This window comes from Scyliorhinus torazame, chromosome 4, assembly GCF_047496885.1.
Source record: "Scyliorhinus torazame isolate Kashiwa2021f chromosome 4, sScyTor2.1, whole genome shotgun sequence".
Taxonomy (NCBI): domain Eukaryota; kingdom Metazoa; phylum Chordata; class Chondrichthyes; order Carcharhiniformes; family Scyliorhinidae; genus Scyliorhinus; species Scyliorhinus torazame.
The window spans coordinates 15,045,701-15,059,715 of record NC_092710.1 but is presented as its reverse complement, the minus strand read 5'-3'; the positions used below and the strand labels follow the sequence as shown (position 1 = coordinate 15,059,715).

The 14,015-nt window shown below is 52.4% G+C and overlaps 1 protein-coding gene across 1 annotated transcript in view; it reads right to left on the bottom strand.

The window, feature by feature from the left end:
* LOC140411561 (uncharacterized) overlaps positions 1–14,015 on the bottom strand; it is a 121,235-nt gene that overhangs the window by 13,936 nt on the left and 93,284 nt on the right. The gene's annotated exons all lie outside the window — the stretch shown is intronic.

Sequence of the window (14,015 nt, the reverse complement as noted above, 5' to 3'; positions counted from 1 at the left end):
TCTGTAACCTCCTCCAGCCCCTACACCCCTCCCTATCTCTGTAACCTCCTCCAGCCCCTACAACCTTCCCAATCTCTGTAACCTGCTCCAGTCCCTACAACTCTCCCTATCTCTGGAACGTCCTCCAGCCCCTACAATCCACCCACACTTTGAAACCTCCTCCAGTCCCTACAACCCTCCCTATCTCTGTAACTTCCCCCAGCCCCTACAATCCTCCCTATCTCTGTAACCTCCTCCAGTCCCTACAACCCTCCCTATCTCTGTAACTTCCTCCAGCCCCTACAATCCTCCCTATCTCTGTAACCTCCTCCAGCCCCTGCACCCCTCCCTATCTCTGTAACCTCCTCCAGCCCCTACAACCTTCCCAATCTCTGTAACCTCCTCCTGCCCCTACAATCCACCCACACTTTGAAACCTCCTCCAGTCCCTACAACCCTCCCTATCTCTGTAACTTCCTCCAGCCCCTACAATCCTCCCGATCTCTGTAACTTCCTCCAGCCCCTACAATCCTCCCTATCTCTGTAACCTCCTCCAGCCCCTACACCCCTCCCTATCTCTGTAACCTCCTCCAGCCCTACAACTCTCCCTATGTCTGTAACTTCCTCCAGCCCCTACACCCCTCCCTATCACTGTTACCTCCTTCACCCTCTACAACCCTCCCTATCTCTGTAACCTCCTTCACGCTCTACAACCCTCCCTATCTCTGTAACCTCCTCCAGCCCCTACAACCCTCCCTATCTCTGTAACTTCCTCCTGCCCCTACACCCCTCCCTATCTCTGTAACCTCCTCCAGCCCCTACAATCCTCCCTATCTCTGTAACCTCCTCCAGCCCCTACACCCCTCCCTATCTCTGTAACCTCCTCCAGCCCTACAACTCTCCCTATGTCTGTAACTTCCTCCAGCCCCTACACCCCTCCCTATCACTGTAACCTCCTCCAGCCCCTACAACCCTCCCTATCTCTGTAACTTCCTCCAGCCCCTACAACCCTCCCTATCACTGTAATCTCCTTCAGCCCCTACAACCCTCCCTATCTCTGTAACCTCCTCCAGCCACTACAACCCTCCCTATCTCTTTAACCTCCTCCAGCCGCTACAACCCACCCTTTCTCTGTAACCTCCTCCAGCCCCTAGAACCCTCCCAAATTCTGAAACCTCCTCCAGCCCCTACACCCCTCATATCTCTGTAAACTCCTCCAGCCCCTACCACCCTCCCTATCTCCGTAACCTCCTCCAATCCCTACAACATTCCCTATCTCTGTAACCTCCTCCAGCCCCCACAACCCTCCCTATCGCTGTAACCTCCTCCAGCCCCTACAACCCTCCCTATCCCTGTAACCTCCTCCAGCCCCTATAATCCTCCCTATCTCTGTAACCTCCTTCACCCTCTACAACCCTCCCTATCCCTGTAATCTCCTCCAGCCCCTACAACCCTCCCTATCTCTGTAACTTCCTCCAGCTCCTACACCCCTCCCTATCTCTGTAACCTCCTCCAGCCCTACACCCCTCCCAATCTCTGTAACCACCCCCAGCCCCTACATCCCACCCTATCTCTGTAACTTCCTCCATACCCTACAACCCTCCCTATCTCTGTAACCTCCTCCAGCCCCCACAACCCTCCCTATCTCTGTAACCTGCTCCAGCCCCGACAACCCTCCCTATCTTTGTAACCTCCTCCAGCCCCTACAACCCTCCCTATCGCTGTAACCTCCTCCAGCCCCCGCAACTCTTCCTATCACTGTAACCTCCTCCAGTCCCTACAACCCTCCCTATCTCTGTAACCTCCTCCAATCCCTACAACCCTCCCTATCGCTGTAACCTCCTCCAGCTTCTACAATCCACCCTATCTCCGGAACCTCCTCCAGCCCCTACAACCCTCCCTATCTCTGTAACCTCCTACAGCCCCTACAAATCTTCCTATCACAGTAACCTCCTCCAGCCCCCACAACCCACCCTATCTCTGTAACCTCCTCCAGCTCCTACAATCCACCCTATGTCCGTAACCTCCTCCAGTCCCTACAACCCTCCCTATCTCTGGAACCGCCTCCAGCCCCTACAATCCACCCACACTCTGAAACCTCCTCCAGCCCCTACAACCCTCCCTATCTCTGTAACTTCCTCCAGCCCCTTCAACCCTCCCTATCTCTGTAACCTCCTCCAGCCCCTACAACCTTCCCAATCTCTGTAACCTCCTCCAGACCCTACACCCCTCCCTATCTCTGTAACCTCCTCCAGCCCCTACAACCCTCCCCATCTCTGTAACCTCCTCCAGCCCCTACAACCCTCCCCATCTCTGTAACCTCCTCCAGCCCCTACAACCTTCCCTACCTCTGTAACCTTCTCCAACCCCTACAACTCTCCCTATGTCTGTAACCTCCTCCAGCCCCTACACCCTCCCTATCTCTGTAACCTCCTCCAGCCCCTACAACACTCCCTATCTCTGTAACTTCCTCCAGCCCCTACAACCCTCCCTATCACTGTAACCTCCTTCAGCCCCTACAACCCTCCCTATCACTGAAACTTCCTTCAGCCCCTACATCCCTCCCTATCTCTGTAGCCTCCTCCAGCCCCTACAACCCTCCCCATCTCTGTAACCACCTCCGCCCCCTACAACCCTCACCATCTCTGTAACCACCTCCGCCCCCTACAACCCTCCCTATCTCTGTAACCTCCTCCAGCCCCTGCAACCCACCCCATCTCTGTAACCACCTCCACCCCCTACAACCCTCACCATCTCTGTAACCACCTCCGCCCCCTACAACCCTCCCTATCTCTGTAACCTCCTCCAGCCCCTACAATCCTCCCTATCTCTGTAACCTCCTCCAGCTCCGACACCCCTCCCTATCTCTGTAACCTCCTCCAGCCCCTACAACCTTCCCAATCTCTGTACCCTGCTCCAGTCCCTAAAACCCTCCCTATCTCTGTAACCTCCTCCAGCCCCTACAACCCTCCCTATCTCTGTAACCCCCTCTAGCCTCTCCAATTCTTCCTATCTCTGTAACCTCCTCCAGCCCCTACAACCCTCCCTATCTCTGTAACCTCCACCAGCCCCTACCACCCTCGCTATCTCCGTAACCTCCTCCAATCCCTACAACACTCCCTATCTCTGTAACCTCCTCCAGCCCCCACAACCTTCCTATCTCTGAAACCTCCTCCAGCCCCTACAATCCTCCCTATCTCTGTAACCTCCTCCAGCCCCTACAATCCTACCATACTCTGAAACCTCCTCCAGCCCCTACAACCCTCCCTATCTCCGTAACCTCCTCCAATCCCTACAACATTCCCTATCTCTGTAACCACCTCCAGCCCCCACAACCCTCCCTATCGCTGTAACCTCCTCCAGCCCCTACAACCCTCCCTATCCCTGTAACCTCCTCCAGCCCCTACAATCCTCCCTACCTCTGTTACCTCCTTCACCCTCTACAACCCTCCCTATCTCTGTAACCTCCTTCACGCTCTACAACCCTCCCTATCTCTGTAACCTCCTCCAGCACCTCCAACCCTCCCTATCTCTGTAACTTCCTCCTGCCCCTACACCCCTCCCTATCTCTGTAACCTCCTCCAGCCCCTACAATCCTCCCTATCTCTGTAACCTCCTCCAGCCCCTACACCCCTCCCTATCTCTGTAACCTCCTCCAGCCCTACAACTCTCCCTATGTCTGTAACTTCCTCCAGCCCCTACACCCCTCCCTATCACTGTAACCTCCTCCAGCCCCTACAACCCTCCCTATCTCTGTAACTTCCTCCAGCCCCTACAACCCTCCCTATCACTGTAATCTCCTTCAGCCCCTACAACCCTCCCTATCTCTGTAACCTCCTCCAGCCACTACAACCCTCCCTATCTCTTTAACCTCCTCCAGCCCCTACAACCCACCCTTTCTCTGTAACCTCCTCCAGCCCCTAGAACCCTCCCAAATTCTGAAACCTCCTCCAGCCCCTACACCCCTCATATCTCTGTAAACTCCTCCAGCCCCTCCCACCCTCCCTATCTCCGTAACCTCCTCCAATCCCTACAACATTCCCTATCTCTGCAACCTCCTCCAGCCCCCACAACCCTCCCTATCGCTGTATCCTCCTCCAGCCCCTACAACCCTCCCTATCCCTGTAACCTCCTCCAGCCCCTATAATCCTCCCTATCTCTGTAACCTCCTTCACCCTCTACAACCCTCCCTATCTCTGTAACCTCGTCCAGCCCCTACAACCCTCCCTATCTCTGTAACTTCCTCCAGCTCCTACACCCCTCCCTATCTCTGTAACCTCCTCCAGCCCTACACCCCTCCCAATCTCTGTAACCTCCCCCAGCCCCTACATCCCACCCTATCTCTGTAACTTCCTCCATACCCTACAACCCTCCCTATCTCTGTTACCTCCTCCAGCCCCCACAACCCTCCCTATCTCTGTAACCTGCTCCAGCCCCGACAACCCTCCCTATCTTTGTAACCTCCTCCAGCCCCTACAACCCTCCCTATCGCTGTAACCTCCTCCAGCCCCCGCAACCCTTCCTATCACTGTAACCTCCTCCAGTCCCTACAACCCTCCCTATCTCTGTAACCTCCTCCAATCCCTACAACCCTCCCTATCGCTGTAACCTCCTCCAGCTTCTACAATCCACCCTATCTCCGGAACCTCCTCCAGCCCCTACAACCCTCCCTTTCTCTGTAACCTCCTCCAATCCCTACAACCCTCCCTATCTCTGTAACCTCCTCCAGCCCCTACAAATCTTCCTATCACAGTATCCTCCTCCAGCCCCCACAACCCACCCTATCTCTGTAACCTCCTCCAGCTCCTACAATCCACCCTATCTCCGTAACCTCCTCCAGTCCCTACAACCCTCCCTATCTCTGGAACCGCCTCCAGCCCCTACAATCCTCCCACACTCTGAAACCTCCTCCAGCCCCTACAACCCTCCCTATCTCTGTAACTTCCTCCAGCCCCTTCAACCCTCCCTATCTCTGTAACCTCCTCCAGCCCCTACAACCTTCCCAATCTCTGTAACCTCCTCCAGACCCTACACCCCTCCCTATCTCTGTAACCTCCTCCAGCCCCTACAACCCTCCCCATCTCTGTAACCTCCTCCAGCCCCTACAACCCTCCCTATCTCTGTAACCTTCTCCAACCCCTACAACTCTCCCTATCTCTGTAACCACCTCCAGCCCCTACAACCCTCCCCATCTCTGTAACCTCCTCCAGCCCATACAACCTTCCCTACCTCTGTAACCTTCTCCAACCCCTACAACTCTCCCTATGTCTGTAACCTCCTCCAGCCCCTACACCCTCCCTATCTCTGTAACCTCCTCCAGCCCCTACAACACTCCCTATCTCTGTAACTTCCTCCAGCCCCTACAACCCTCCCTATCACTGTAACCTCCTTCAGCCCCTACAACCCTCCCTATCTCTGTAACCTCCTCCAGCCCCCGACAACCCTCCCTATCTCTGTAACCTCCTCCAGCTCCTACAAACCTCCCTCCCTCTGTAACCTCCTCCAGCCCTTACAACCCTCCCTATCTCTGTAGCCTCCTCCAGCCCCTTCAACCCTCCCAATCTCTGTAACCTCCTCTAAGACTCTGTGCCTCCAACCAGGGAGGCAGAGAGTCAGCCATGAGAGAAAAGGCCCATCGAGTCTGCACTGACAAAGCTATACTGACCCTACACTGACCCCACTTTCCAGAACTTGACCCATTTCCTTGAACGTGAAGACATTCCAAGTTCTCATCCACTTACTTGTTGAAGGTGGTGAGGCTTCCCGACTCCCCTACCCTCCCAGGCAGTGCTTTCCCGACTCCCATCACCCTCTGGGTGAAAAGCATCTTCCTCAATCCCCTCTGAACCTCCTAACCCTCACCTTGAACTTGTGCCCCTCCTGACGGTCCCTTCGACTGAAGAGAACAGCTGCTCCCTCTCCACCCTGTCCACGCCCCTCATAATCGTGTCCACCTCGATAAGGTCGCCCCTCGGTCGTCTCTGCTCCAGAGAAAACAACACTAGTTTATCCAACCACTTCTCGTAGCTGAAGCGCTCCATCCCAGGCAACATCCTGGCGAATCCCCTCTGCACCCCCTCCAGCGCTATCACATCCTTCCTACAATGTGGCGACCAGAACTGCTCCCAGTGCTCCAGCTGTGACCTCACTCACGTTCTGTCCAACTCCAACATGACCTCCCTGCTCTTATAATCCATGCCGCAACTGCTAAAGGCAAGTGCCCTGTGTGTACTCCCTCTGTCTCCTGTCACGAAGCCGGTTTTGGATCCAACTTGCCACGTTACCCTGGATCCCAGGTGCTTTTAGCTCCTTCCTCCGTCTCTCGTGTGGGACCTGTCACAATATCCACTCATGTATATAATGAGATGCAGACAGGCAGTGATTGACACACAGGATGACCTGTAAGCACACAGCACAGTGCAGCCAATCACCAGACAGGACACGACCACTATAAAGGCAGAGGGCACTAGGTTTCCCGCTCTCTCGGGACCCAGCCACTGAGACAGTCAGAGTCCACGAGCTAGCAAGCACAAACACCATGCGGTAGCTAGTAAGTCTGGTCAGGTTACTCCAAGGTCACTAGTCAGATCAGTATAGTGTCGACCCACAGCTGAATGTGTACAGCAGTTCATCTAGTTGGATAAAACAGTGTTGGCTCTTCTCCTGTGTTCGACGTCTGTTTCTAACTTCCCTGCATCGAGTGCAGCCCACATCGAACCTACCCGCCTAACACATCAGGGCCTTGTCAAAGGCTTTGCCAGAAATCCACATAAACTACATCCACTACACTGCCCTCATCTCCATACCGATCAGATGCGAAGAAGATTCAATCATAGTTCGGCATGGCCTCCCTCTGACAAAGCCGCGCTCTCTGTCCCTCACCAAACCTGGCCTCTCCGAGTGGAGATGAATTCTCTCCTTCAGAATACTCTCCAGTAATCTCCCTCCCACTGACGTGAGCCTCTCTGGCCTGCAGTTCCCTGGATTCTCTCCACCATTCTCCTCGAAAAATGGAACCACATTAGTCGTCCTCCAATCCCATGGCCAGAGAGGAAGTAAGGATCTGGGTCGGAGCCCCGGTAATTTCCTCCTTCGACCCCCCACTCTCCCACCCCCCCCCCCCCCCCCCACCCCCGTCCCGTCCCGTCCCATTTCATTTCACCGACTTTTCCCATTCCTTTCTTTCTTGTTTTTCTTTGTATATATTCCCCATCACCTTCATATTATCTCCCTTCCCTTCCATATTTCCCCTTTGCTTCCCTCTTCCCCTCTCTCCCATCCATGTCCCCCCTCCCCCCACATCTACAGTTCACCCTCTGATGTTAGTTTCTCTGCTGTTTGGCCTCTCACATCTTTTGTTCTCTCTGGGGGACTGCCATTAACACTCTGTTCCCCGGGGTTTCTGTGGCCATTAGCACCCGGTTTCCCTGGGTCTCCGTGGCTAAGACTCATCTTTCATTCTCACTCTGCACTACAAACATTTCCCGCTTTCTCTGTCTGTTAGCTTTGCCAAAGGGTCATCGGACTCGAAAGGTTGGCTCTTTTTCCCTCCTTACAGACGCTGAGATTTTCCAGTATTTTCTCTTTGGTTGCAGATTCCAGCATCCGCAGTAATTTGCTTTTATCAAGAGGAGGCAGGTTTACTGTGATGATGTATTGGGGAGACAGGAGTACTGGGATGATGTCATGAGGGGGAAGGATTATTGGGATGATGTCGTGAAAGGCAGGATTACTGGGATGGTGTCATGAGGAGGCAGGATTACTGGGAAGTTGTCATGAGGAGGCAGCTTTACTGCGAAGCTGTAATGAGGAGGCAGGGTTACTGAGATGATGTCTCAGGGGGGGCAGCATTACTGGGATGATGTCATGAGGAGGCAGGATCACTGGGATGATGTCACAAGGGGCAGGATTACTGTGATGATGTCACACGGGGCAGGATTACTGGGATGATATCACAGGGGGCAGGATTACTGGGAGGATGTCACAGGGGGTAGGATTAATGGGATGATGTCACAGGGGGCAGGATTACTGGGATGATGCCATGAGGAGGCTTGATTACAGGGATGATGTCACAGGGGGCAGGATTACATGTATGATGTCACAGGGGGTAGGATTTAAGGGATGATGTCACAGGGGGGCAGGATTACTGGGATAATGTCATGAGCGGTGGATTAGTGGGATGATGTCACAATGGGCAGGATTACTGGGATGATGTAATGAGCAGTCAGGATTACTGGGATGATGTCATGTGGGGGCAGGATTACTGTGATGATGTCATGAGGAGGCAGGATCACTGGGATGATGTCACAGGAGGCAGGATTTCTGAGAGGATGTTACAGGAGGCAGGAATATTTGTATGGTGTCACAGGAGGCAGGATTACTGTGATGATGTCATGAGGAGGGAGGATTTTTGGGATGATGTCACAGGGGGCCGGATTACTGAAATGACGTCAAAAGGAGTCAGGATTACTGAAATGCTGTCCTGAGGAGGCTGGATTACTGGGGTGATGTCATGAGGAGGCTGGATTACTGTGATGATGTCATGAGCAGGCAGGATAACTGGGATGATGTCATGAGGGGACAGGATTACTAAAATGATGTCACGAGGGGACAGGATTACTGGCATGATGTCATAGGGGGCAGGATTACTCCGATGACGTCACGGGGACAGGATTACTGGGATGATATGATGAGGTAAGATTACTCGAATGATGTCATGAGGAGGCTGGATAACTGAAATGATGTCACAGGAGGCATGATTATTGGGGTGATGTCACAGGAGGCAGGAGTACTGGGATGATGTCATGAGGAGGCAGGATTACTGGGATGATGTCACAGGGGCCATATTATTAGCATGATGTCATGAGGAGGCAGAATTACTGAGAAGATGTCATGAGAAGGCACGATTACTGAGATGATGTCACGGGGCAGGATTACTGGGATGATGTCACTGGAGACAGGATTACTATGATGATGTCATGAGGAGGCAGCGTAACTGGGATGATGTCATGAGAAAGCAGGATTACTGTGATGATGTCATGAGGGGCAGGATTACTGGGAAGATGTCATGAGGGGGCAGGATTACTCGGATGATGTCATGAGAAGGCATTATAACTGCTATGATGTCACAAGAGTCAGGATTACTGGGATGATGTCACAGGTGCAGGATTATTGAGATGATGTCAAATGGGGCAGGATTACTGGGATGATGTCATGAGGGGGCAGGATTACTGGGATGATGACACAGGGGGCAGGATTACTGGGATGATGTCATGAGGAGGCAGGATTACTGCAATGATGTCACAGGGGCAGGATTAGTGAGATGATGACACAGGGGGCAGGATTACTGGGTTCATTTCATGATGTCACAGGGGGCAGGATTACTCCGATGATGTCACAGGAGGCAGGATTACTGCGATGATATCACAAGAGGCAGGATTACTGGGGTGGTGTCACAGGAGGCAGGATTACTGGGATGATGTCACAGGGTGCTGGATTACAGGGATGAGGTCACAGGGGGCTGGATTACTGGGATGATTACATGAGGAGGCAGGATTACTGGGATGATGTCACAGGTAGCCGGATTACAGGGATGAGGTCATATGGGGCAGGATTACTGGAATGCTGTCATAAGGAGGCAGTATTACTGCGATGATATCACAGGGGGATGGATTACTGAGATGATGTCACAGGGGGCAGGATTACTGCGATGATGTCACAGGGGCCAGGATTACTGAGATGGTGTCACAGGGGGCAGGATTACTGCGATGATGTCATGAGGAGGCAGGATTACAGGGATGATGTCACAGGGGGCAGGATTACATGTATGTTGTCGCAGGGGCAGGATTACTGGGATGATGTCATGAGGAGGCAGCTTTACTGCGATGATGTAATGAGCAGGCAGGATTACTGGATTGATGTCACGGGGTTGCAGGATTACTGTGATGATGTCATGAGGAGGCAGGATTACAGAGATGATGTCACAGGGGGCCGGATTACTGATATGATGTCATGAGAAGGCACGATTACTGAAATAATGTCCTGAGGAGGCAAGATTACTGGGGTGATGTCACAAGAGGCAGGATTACTGCGATGATGTCATGAGGAGGCAGGATTACAGAGATGATGTCACAGGAGGCCGGATTACTGATATGATGTCATGAGAAGGCACGATTACTGAAATAATGTCCTGAGGAGGCAGGATGACTGGGGAGATGTCATGAGGAGACAGTATTACTGCGATGATATCACAGGGGCCAGGATTACTGAGATGATGTCACAGGGGGCAGGGTTACTGGGATGATGTCACAGGGGGCAGGGTTACTGGGATGATGTCACTGGGGGAAAGATTACTCGGATGGTGCCATGGGGAGGCAGGATTACTGGGATGATATCATGAGGAGGCAGGTTTACTGTGATGATGTATTGAGGAGACAGGAGTACTGGGGTGATGTCATGAGGGGGAAGAATTATTGGGATGATGTCGTGAAAGGCAGGATTACTGGGATGGTGTCATGAGGAGGCAGCTTTACTGCGAAGCTGTAATGAGGAGGCAGGATTACTGGGATGATGTCTCAGGGGGGGCAGCATTACTGGGATGATGTCATGAGGAGGCAGGATCACTGGGATGATGTCACAAGGGGCAGGATTACTGTGATGATGTCACACGGGGCAGGATTACAGGGATGATATCACAGGGGGCAGGATTACTGGGAGGATGTCACGGGGGCAGGATTACTGGGAGGATGTCACAGGGGGCAGGATTACTGGGATGATGTCACAGGGGGCAGGATTACTGGGATGATGCCATGAGGAGGCTTGATTACAGGGATGATGTCATGAGGGGGAAGGATTATTGGGATGATGTCGTGAAAGGCAGGATTACTGGGATGGTGTCATGAGGAGGCAGGATTACTGGGAAGATGTCATGAGGAGGCAGGATCACTGGGATGATGTCACAGGGGACAGGATTACTGTGATGATGTCACACGGGGCAGGATTACTGGGAGGATGTCACAGGGGGTAGGATTAATGGGATGATGTCACAGGAGGCAGGATTACTGGGATGATGCCATGAGGAGGCTTGATTACAGGGATGATGTCATGAGGGGAAAGGATTATTGGGATGATGTCGTGAAAGGCAGGATTACTGGGATGGTGTCATGAGGAGGCAGGATTACTGGGAAGATGTCACGAGGAGGCAGGATCACTGGGATGATGTCACAAGGGGCAGGATTACTGTGATGATGTCACACGGGGCAGGATTACTGGGATGATATCACAGGGGGCAGGATTACTGGGAGGATGTCACAGGGGGCAGGATTACTGGGATGATGCCATGAGGAGGCTTGATTACAGGGATGATGTCACAGGGGGCAGGATTACATGTATGATGTCACAGGGAGTAGGATTTAAGGGATGATGTCACAGGAGGGCAGGATTACTGGGAGGATGTCACAGGGGGCAGGATTACTGGGATGATGCCATGAGGAGGCTTGATTACAGGGATGATGTCACAGGGGGCAGGATTACATGTATGATGTCACAGGGGGTAGGATTTAAGGGATGATGTGACAGGGTGGCAGGATTACTGGGATAATGTCATGAGCGGCGGATTAGTGGGATTATGTCACAATGGGCAGGATTACTGGGATGATGTAATGAGCAGTCAGGATTACTGGGATGATGTCACGTGGGGGCAGGATTACTGTGATGATGTCATGAGGAGGCAGGATCACTGGGATGATGTCACAGGAGGCAGGATTTCTGAGAGGATGTTACAGGAGGCAGGAATATTTGTATGGTGTCACAGGAGGCAGGATTACTGTGATGATGTCACAGGGGGCAGGATTACTTGGATGAAATCATGAGGAGGCACGATTACTCGGATGATGTCATGAGGAGGCAGGATAACTGCAATTTTGTCACATGAGGCAGGATTACTGGGAAGATGTCATGATGTGGGAGGATTATTGGGATGATGTCACAGGGGGCCGGATTACTGAAATGACGTCAAAAGGAGTCAGGATTACTGAAATGATGTCCTGAGGAGGCTGGATTACTGGGGTGATGTCATGAGGAGGCTGGATTACTGTGATGATGTCATGAGGAGGCAGGATAACTGGGATGATGTCATGAGGGGACAGGATTACTAAAATGATGTCACGAGGGGACAGGATTACTGGCATGATGTCATAGGGGGCAGGATTACTCCGATGACGTCACGGGGACAGGGTTACTGGGATGATATCATGATGAGGTAAGATTACTCGAATGATGTCATGAGGAGGCAGGATAACTGAAATGATGTCACAGGAGGCATGATAATTGGGGTGATGTCACAGGAGGCAGGAGTACTGGGATGATGTCATGAGGAGGCAGGATTACTAGGATGATGTCACAGGGGCCATATTATTAGGATGATGTCATGAGGAGGCAGAATTACTGAGAAGATGTCATGAGGAGGCAGGATTACTGAGATGATGTCACGGGGCAGGATTACTGGGATGATGTCACTGGAGACAGGATTACTGTGATGATGTCATGAGGAGGCAGCGTAACTGGGATGATGAAACGGGGGCAGGATTACTGGGATGATGTCACAGGGGGCAAGATTACTGGGATGATGTCACAGGGGGCAGGATTACTGGGATGATGAAACAGGGGGCAGGATTACTGGGATGATGTCACAGGGGGTAGGATTACTGGGATGATGTCACAGGGGGCAGGGATACTGGGATGATGTCACAGGGGGCAAGATTACTCGGATGGTGCCGTGGGGAGGCAGGTTTACTGGGATGATGTCATGAGGAGGCAGGTTTACTGTGATGATGTATTGGGGAGACAGGAGTACTGGGATGATGTCACAGGGGGCAGGATTACTGGGATGACGAAACAGGGGGCAGGATCACTGGGATGATGTCACAGGGGGCAGGATTACTGGGATGATGAAACAGGGGGCAGGATTACTGGGATGATGTCACAGGGGGCAGGATTACTGGGATGATGTCATGAGGAGGCAGGTTTACTGTGATGATGTATTGAGGAGACAGGAGTACTGGGATGATGTCATGAGGGGGAAGGATTATTGGGATGATGTCGTGAGGAGGCAGGTTTACTGTGATGATGTATTGAGGAGACAGGAGTACTGGGATGATGTCATGAGGGGGAAGGATTATTGGGATGATGTCGTGAAAGGCAGGATTACTTGGATGGTGTCATGAGGAGGCAGGATTACTGGGAAGATGTCATGAGGAGGCAGGATTACTGGGATGATGTTATGAGGAGGCAGCTTTACTGCGAAGCTGTAATGAGGAGGCAGGGTTACTGGGATGATGTCACGAGGAGGCAGGATCACTGGGATGATGTCACAAGGGGCAGGATTACTGTGATGATGTCACACGGGGCAGGATTACTGGGATGATATCACAGGGGGCAGGATTACTGGGAGGATGTCACAGGGGGCAGGATTACTGGGATGATGCCATGAGGAGGCTTGATTACAGGGATGATGTCACAGGGGGCAGGATTACATGTATGATGTCACAGGGGGTAGGATTTAAGGGATGATGTCACAGGGGGGCAGGATTACTGGGATAATGTCATGAGCGGTGGATTAGTGGGATGATGTCACAATGGGCAGGATTACTGGGATGATGTAATGAGCAGTCAGGATTACTGGGATGATGTCACGTGGGGGCAGGATTACTGTGATGATGTCATGAGGAGGCAGGATCACTGGGATGATGTCACAGGAGGCAGGATTTCTGAGAGGATGTTACAGGAGGCAGGAATATTTGTATGGTGTCACAGGAGGCAGGATTACTGTGATGATGTCACAGGGGGCAGGATTACTTGGATGAAATCATGAGGAGGCACGATTACTCGGATGATGTCATGAGGAGGCAGGATAACTGCAATTTTGTCACAGGAGGCTGGATTACTGGGAAGATGTCATGAGGAGGCAGGATTACTGGGATGATGTCACAGGGGGCCGGATTACTGAAATGACGTCAAAAGGAGTCAGGATTACTGAAA